Source organism: Tamandua tetradactyla, chromosome 3 (genome assembly GCF_023851605.1).
Source record: "Tamandua tetradactyla isolate mTamTet1 chromosome 3, mTamTet1.pri, whole genome shotgun sequence".
Classification (NCBI taxonomy): domain Eukaryota; kingdom Metazoa; phylum Chordata; class Mammalia; order Pilosa; family Myrmecophagidae; genus Tamandua; species Tamandua tetradactyla.
Window position 1 is genome coordinate 177,166,256 of NC_135329.1, and position 8,163 is coordinate 177,174,418.

General features: G+C 35.5%; 1 protein-coding gene across 2 annotated transcripts in view; it reads left to right on the forward strand.

The window, feature by feature from the left end:
• Positions 1-8,163, forward strand: part of BMPR2 (bone morphogenetic protein receptor type 2) — a 250,850-nt gene that overhangs the window by 63,779 nt on the left and 178,908 nt on the right. The window lies entirely within an intron of this gene.

Genomic DNA, 8,163 nt, shown 5'->3' on the forward strand with positions numbered 1-8,163 from the left:
AGTAAAAGATCCTTTCAAAGAGACATAGTTCAATGGATTTTAATGTAACAATATCAAAGTTTACCAGTATGCTTTAAGATTCCACATTGTAACTAACGTATAAGAACTTAACACTTGTTACGTTTTGGTATAAAAAGAATATTTTATAATTATCTGTAAAGGCTATTAAACTACCGTATCTGTATAAGCTGGATTTTCTTCAAATACTTAACTAAAATGACATCACAACAGATCGAATATGGAAACAGATGAGAATATAGTTATCTTTTATTAATAAGCCAAATAGTAAAGAGATTTGTGAAAATGTAAAACTGTCACTCTTATCTCTCATTTTTTAATTTTGAAAATGTAATTGTTTTTCATGAAATACATTATTCATGTTAACAAGCAATGGGTTTATTTTTAACATCACAGCAGCTCTTAGGGGTTCTCAAAGAAGTATTGAGTCCCAAAAGTTTGAGAACTACAGTAAAAGTTTTTGTGCTAAGAGAAGATAAGGGGACTTCCCGATCAGATATTTTCAACTATTGAAATGTAAAATTGTGCATTGAGCGTAACTGAGCATCAAAACAACCTGGAATAGTTATGTATTATTCCAGTGACCATGTGATTATAATTTGAAATGATTAGATGGAATGGCCCAAGAGAGTATTTTATTTGGATTACATTGTTTTCCCCTCTGTTTCTGACATACCCTTCTTGAAAAAGAAAATAATTAACTTCTGGATATTTGAAAGCTCTTAAAAATTCACAGTATTCCTAATTTTATGTCAAGACTGTCAGCTATGGAAGGTTTTGTTTGTTTATAGTTTGCAAAGTTGTGAGAGCTCCTCAAATTTCGTAATTTCATTTCCCACCTTGGAAGTTTGAATTCTAAGACAAAGTAAGGAGCTATGTAAGAAATTTATAGACCGTTAGAACATAACTCTAGGTTAAGTGCTACATCATTCTTGATTTTTAATGAATATTTCATGCACTTACTTTTTTCATTTTTAAAAACAAGTACCAATGTATTTACTTTAGTACAGTTTTCAACCCTCTTAGGACAGAGTAAAACATCTTTTTTGGGGTATTATTTCATTTTGTTCTGTCTTCTGTCGTCTTTCCTATTCTGTTTCTTTTTTCCCCCAGACTGCAGCAAATCTTTTATTACTAATAATTAAATCTCTCATAATGCTTCAAACAACTTCAGATACCATCTCATATCTCTAATACAGAGCAGAGTAGGTATTCAATAATAGAATCGAAAAGTGTTAAGATTCAGGCTTCTGATCTTATCAGGTGGTGACCAGGCAAAACTTATGTGTCATATTCCCATGTTTTGCAACAGTGTGTCACACTCTCCTGCATCTGAGTGGAGACAAAAGTTTCTATTTCATATTGTAAATGCAGGAAGTTGAAAGGGATAAAATCTAGTGAAAACACATTTATTTCAATTCAACTCTTAGTTAAAAAACAAACGAACTCGTTTTGAGGGAAAGGAAGACATGGGACTAAGAATCAAAACTATGACATTGCATCTTGTACCTCTGGAAACAATCTGTTGTATTATGGTTTTTTTTTTTTTGGTATGATGTTTTAAATAAAATGGTTCTTGTGTTTGTAAACGTGTGCTGTTTATTATCTGAATTTAATTAAAAAAATTTTTTACAAACAAAACAAAATTTAAAGCTTATACGGTGAACATCTGCCTAAAAAAAAAAGTCATTTGTTACAAAACTGTGAGGATACCCAAGCAAGACCCCACTTAAAATTCATCAGCATGAACTCGAGAACTTTTGTCTACTGTTTCTCCGAGTTAAACTGGGCTTTTAAAAAATTTTTTTATACTTAAAAAAATTTTTTTAAAAATATGACAACAAAGAAACACATTCTTAAATATGATTATTCCATTCTACATAAAAATCAGTAAGTCACAATATCATCACATAGTTGGATATTCATCATCATGATCATTTCTTAGAACATTTGCATCAATTCCGAAAAAGAAATGACAACAGAAAAAAATTCATATATACCATACCCCTTACCCCTCCCTTTGTTTTTTTTAATTTATTTTTTATTTATAATACATAACCACATACAAACTCAAACATTCTTATCGTATGATCATTCCATTCTTGTTATATGACCAATAACTCACACTGTCATCACATAGTTGTATATTCATCATCATGATAATTTCTTAGAACATCTGCATCAATTCAGAAAAAGCAATAAAAAGAAGATAGAAAAAAATTCATACATACCATACCCCTTACTCCTCCCCTTCACCAGCATTTCAAACTAGTAAATTTATTTTAACATTTGTTCTCCCTATTATTTATTTATTTTTAATGCATATATTTTACTTGTCCATCAAAAGGCAGACAAAGGGAGCATCAGACACAAGGCTTTCACAACCACACAGTCACACTGCGAGAGTCATGTCATCATACAATTATCTTCAAGAAACATGGCCACCAGAGCTCAGCTCCAGATTTTCAGGCAGTTCCCTCCAGCCTCTCCATTATATCTTGACTAACAAGGTGATATCTATTTAATGCGTAAGAATAACCTCCAGGATAACCTCTCAACTCTGTTTGGAATCTCTCAGCCACTGACACTTTATTTTGTCTCATTTCACTTTTCCCCCTTTTGGTCGAGAAGATATTCTCAGTCCCTTGATGCTGAGTTCCAGCTCATTGTAGGATTTCTGCCCCACATTGCCAGGAAGGTCCACACTTTGGGAGTCATGTCCCACATACACAGGGGTAGGGCAGTGTGTTTGCTTGCTGTGTCTGCCAAGAGAGAGAGGCCACATCTGAGCAACAGAAGAGGTTCTCTTGGAGTTGACTCTTAGGCCTAATTTTAAGTAGACTTAGACTGTCCTTTGTGGGATTAAGTTTCATATGAACAAACCCCAAGATTGGAGGCTTGGCCTATTGCTTTGGCTGTCCCCACTGCCTGTGAGAATATAAAGACTTCTCCACTTGGGGAAGTTGAATTTTCCCCCTTTCTCACCATTCCCCCTAGGGGACTCTGCAAATACTTCCCTGTTCACTGTTCAAATTGCTCTGGGATTTATCAGGGCATCACTCTGGACAAACCTACAAAATCTCATACCCTACGCAAGGTTCCAAATACTATGGTGTTGGATTAAGCTGTCCACATAAGTTATGTTAGGAAATGCACTAGTCAAAATATAAATTTTGTACCAAACATTTTTTACTTCTCTCACACATAGGTTAAAGTTTTAAAATATTAATTATGATCTATTTTCAGCACCCTGCATTATTGACATTACTTTGTTCTTCCTCATGCAGAAACATTTTTAAATTTGCACATTTAGTTATTATCATTATGCACTCTAGACATTCCTAAGTTATACCATCTCAGTCTTTATTGTTTATCTTTCCTTCTAATTTCATTTGTGCCCCCAGGCCTCCTTCCTCTATCATTCTCACATTCAGCTTCATTCAATGTTGTAACATGATTGTATTACAGTTAGGTAGTATTGTGCTATCCATTTCTGAATTTTTACAATCAGTCCGTTGCACAGTCTGTATCCCTTCAGCTCCAGTTACCCAATATCTACTGTATTTCTATCTCCTGATGGTCTCTTTTACCAAGTGAAATTCTCCAAGTTCATTCGCTAATGTCATTTCATATCAGTGAGACCATACAGTATTGGTCCTTTTGTTTCTGGCTAATCTCACTCAGCATAATGTCCTTAAGGTGCATCCATGTTGTTACATGCATCATGACTTTATTCTGTCTTACAGCTGTATAATATTCCATTGTATATATATATATACCACAGTTTGCTTAGCCACTCGTCTGTTGATGGACGTTTTGGCTGTTTCTGTCTCTTGGCAGTTGTAAATAATGCTGCTATAAACATTGGTGTGCAAATCTGTTTGTGTTCTTGCCCTCATGTCCTCTGAGTAGGTATCTCAATGGTATTGCTGGATCATATGGCAATTCTATACTTAGCTTCATGAGGAACAGCCAACCTGCCTTCCACAGCAGTTTTAACATTTCACATTCCCACCAACAGTGGATAAGTGTGCCTTTTTCTCCACATCCTCTCCAGCACTTGTCGTTTTCTGTTTTATTGATAATGGCCATTCTGGTGGGTGTGAGATGATATCTCATTGTGGTTTTGATTTGCATTTCCCTAATAGCCAGGGAAGTTGAGCATCTTTTCATGTGCCTTTTGGCCATTTGTATTTCCTCTTCTGAGAAGTCTCTTCTGTCTTTTTGTTGTTGAGTTAAACAGTCTTTTTTTATATTCTGGATACTAGACCTTTATCTGATATATCATTTCCAAATATTGTCTCCCATTGTGTAGGCTGTCTTTTTACTTTCTTGACAAAGTCCTTTGATGTGCAAAAGTGTTTAATTTTGAGGAGTTCCCATTTCTTTCTTTCTTCAGTGCTCTTGCTTTGAGTGTAAAGTCTAGGAAACTGCCTCCTATTATAAGATTGATAAGATATTTCCCTACATTTTCTTCTAACAGTTTTATGGTCTTAGATCTAATGTTTAGGTCTTTGATCCATTTTGAGTTAATTTTTGTATAGGGTGTGAGATATGGATCCTTTTTCATTCTTTTGCATATGGATATCCAATTCTCTAGGCATCATTTATTGAAGAGACTGTTCTGTCCCAGATGAGTTGGCTTGACTGCCTTATCAAAGATCAATTGTCCATAGATGAGAGGGTCTATATCTGAACGCTCTGTTCGATTCCATTGGTCAGAATATCTGTCTTTATGCCAGTACCATGCTGTTTTGACCACTGTAGCTTCATAATATGCCTTAAAGTCAGGTAGTGTGAGGCTTCTAACTTCATTTTTCTTTCTCAGGATATTTTTGCTATTTGGGGCATTCTGCCCCTCCAGATAAATTTGGTTATTGGTTTTTCTATTTCTGAAAAGTAAGTTTTTGGGATTTTAATTGGTATTGCATTGAATTTGTAAATCAATTTAGGTAGAATTGACATCTTAATTATATTTAGTCTTCCAATCCATGAACACGGTATGCCCTTCCATTTATTTAGGTCTTCTGTGATTTCTTTTAACAATTTCTTATAGTTTTCTCTGTATAGGTCTTTTGTATTTTTAGTTAAATTTATTCCTAAATATTTTATTCTTTAGGTTGCAGTTGTAAATGGATTTTTTTTCCTTGATTTCCCCCTCAGACTGTTCATTACTAGTGTATAGAAACACTACAGACTTTTGAGTGTTGCTCTTGTAATCTGCCACTTTGCTGTACTCATTTATTAGCTCTAGTAGTTTTGCTGTGGATTTTTCAGGGTTTTCAACATATAGTATATTATCTGCAAAGAGTGAGAGTTTTACTTCTTCCTTTCCAATTTTGATGCCTTGTATTTCTTTTTCTTGTCTAATTGTTCTGGCTAGAACTTCCAACACAATGTTGAATAACAATGGTGATAGTGGACATCCTTGTCTTGTTCCTGATCTTAGGAGGAAATTTTTCAGTTTTTCCCCCATTGAAGATGACGTTAGCTGTGGGTTTTTCATATATTTCCTTTATTATGTTGAGGAAGTTCCCTTGTATTCCTATCCTTTGAAGTGTTTTCAACAGGAAAGGATGTTGAATTTTGTCAAATGCCATTTCTGCACCAATTGAGATGATCATGTGGTTTTTCTGCTTTAATTTGTTGATATAGTGTATTACATTAATTGATTTTCTTATGTTGAACCATCCTTGCATCCCTGGGATGAATCCTACTTGGTCATGGTGTATAAGTCTTTTAATGTGCTGCTGGATTCGATTTGCAAGAATTTTGTTGAGGATTTTTGCATCTATATTCATTAGAGAGATTGGTCTATAGTTTTCTTTTTTTGTAATATCATTGTCTGGCTTTGGTATGAGGGTGATTTTGGCCTTGTAGAATGAGTTAGGTAGCTTTCCCTCCTCTTCAGTTTTTTTGAAGAGTTTGAGCAGGATTGGTACTGATTCTTTCTTGAATGTTTGGTGGAATTCATATGTGAAGCCATCTGGTCCTGGACTTTTCTTTTTGGGGAGCTTCTTAATGACTGATTCAGTTTCTTTACTTGTGATTGGTTTGTTGAGGTCGTCTATTTCTTCTTAAGTCAATGTTGATTTTTCATGCCTTTCTAGGAAGTTGTCCATTTCATCTGCATTGTCGAGTTTATTAGCATAAAGTTGTTCCTATTATCCTCTCCTTACTTCCTTTATTTCTGTGGGGTCACTGGTTATGTCTGCTCTTCCATTTCTGATTTTATTTATTTACATTCTCTTTTTCTATTTGTCAGGCTTGCTAAGGGTCCATCAGTCTTACTGATTTTCTCATAGAACCAACATACAGTTTTGTTGATTTTCTCGATGGTTTTCATGTTCTCAGTTTCATTTATTTCTGCTCTGACCTTCATTATTTCTTTCTTTTAGCTTGCTTTGGGGCTAATTTGCTGTTCATTCTCTTGTTCTTCCAAGTAGACAGCTAATTCCTCGATTTTGCTCTTTGTTCTTTTTTGATATAGGCATTTAGGGCAATAAGTTTCCCTCTTAGCACTGCCTTTGCTGCATCCCATAAATTTTGATATGTTGTGCTTTCACTTTCATTTTCCTCAAGATATTTACTGATTTCTCATGTAATTTCTTCCTTGACCCACTGGTTGTTTAAGAGTGTGTTTTTGAGCCTCCATATATTTGTGAATTTTCTGGCACTCTGCCTTTTATTGATTTCCAACTTCATTCCTTTATGAACTGAGAAAGAGTTTTGTATGAGTTCAGTCTTTTTAAATTTATTGAGATTTGCTTTGTGGCCCAGCATATGGTCTATCCTTGAGAATGATCCATGAGCACTTGAGAAAAAGGTGTATCCTATTAGTGGGGTGTAATGTTCTATAAATGTCTTTTAGTCTAGCTCATTTATTGTATTATTCAAATTCTCCGTTTCTTTATTGATCACCTGTCTAAATGTTCTGTCCATTGATGAGAGTGGGGAATTGAACCCTTCTCTTCTCCTTCTGGGACACCCACAACATGTATATTCGTTCACTTCATATTGTCATTCAGTTCCCTGAGTCCCTGCTCATATTTTTCCATTCTTTTCCCTATATTTTCTTTTGCTTGTCAGATTTCAGATGCCCCATCCTCCAGTTCAATAATCCTATCTTCTGCCTCTTGAAATCTGACATTGTAGGTTTCCATTGTTTGTTTCATGTCTTCTGCTGTGCCTTTCATTCTCATAAGTTCTGTGATTTGTTTTTCCAGACTTTCAATTTCTTTTTATTGTTTTGTTCATTCCTTGCCTTCTTTATATCCTCCTTCAATTTATTGATTTGGTTTTGATGAGGTTTTCCAAGTCTGTTCGAACATTCTGAATTAATTGTTTCAACTCCTGTATCTCATTTGAATTGTTGGTTTGTTCCTTTGACTGGGCCATATCTTCAGTTTTCCTAGTATGATTCATTGTTTTTTGCTGGCATGTAGGTATTTAATTACCTTAATTAGTTTATTCTGTAGATTGTCTTCACTTTTTTTTCCTAGGATTTTCTTGCTGACTTTGTTTATGTGTTCTTTGACACTCAGTTCAGTTTATTCTAGTCTTAGCTTAGATTTTTTTAATAGATCAGAATTTTTCAGTTGTTGGTTTTTTGTTTCTTGCTCTACCTGTATGTTGCCTTTCCCCCACCCCTTAGGAGGTCTGCTTAGGTATTATAGACCCGTCAGATTTTCCCCTACCAAACTGGTCACCTCTCAAAGGAAAGAGTCATCTATGTCAGTTTTCCCTCAGGGTGAGACCCAGTAGATTAAGAGGTTTTCCTATGAAGTCTCTGGACTCTGTGTTTTTTCGTATCCTGCCCAATGTGTGGCGCTTTTCTGCCTGCGGGTCCCACCAGCACAAGGTGATGTGGTACCTTTAATTTCAGCAGACTCTCCCTGCTGCGGTGTAGTGGAGACAGAGGAGAGGTTGTAGGCTGGCTTTAATTGCTTCCCTTTTCCAGACTCTGGGGTCTGAATTCCTTGAGGGAGGGATTCCACCAGAGCTGGGCCCCACCCTTCTCCTGGGGAAGGCACAGGCTTCAGAGAATCTCTCAAACAAGCCAGTTTCTGCCTATGGGGCATTGGAGCCTGAGAAACCTTACAGCTGTATCCAAAGAGTAATCAATCCGTAAAAACACAGACACAA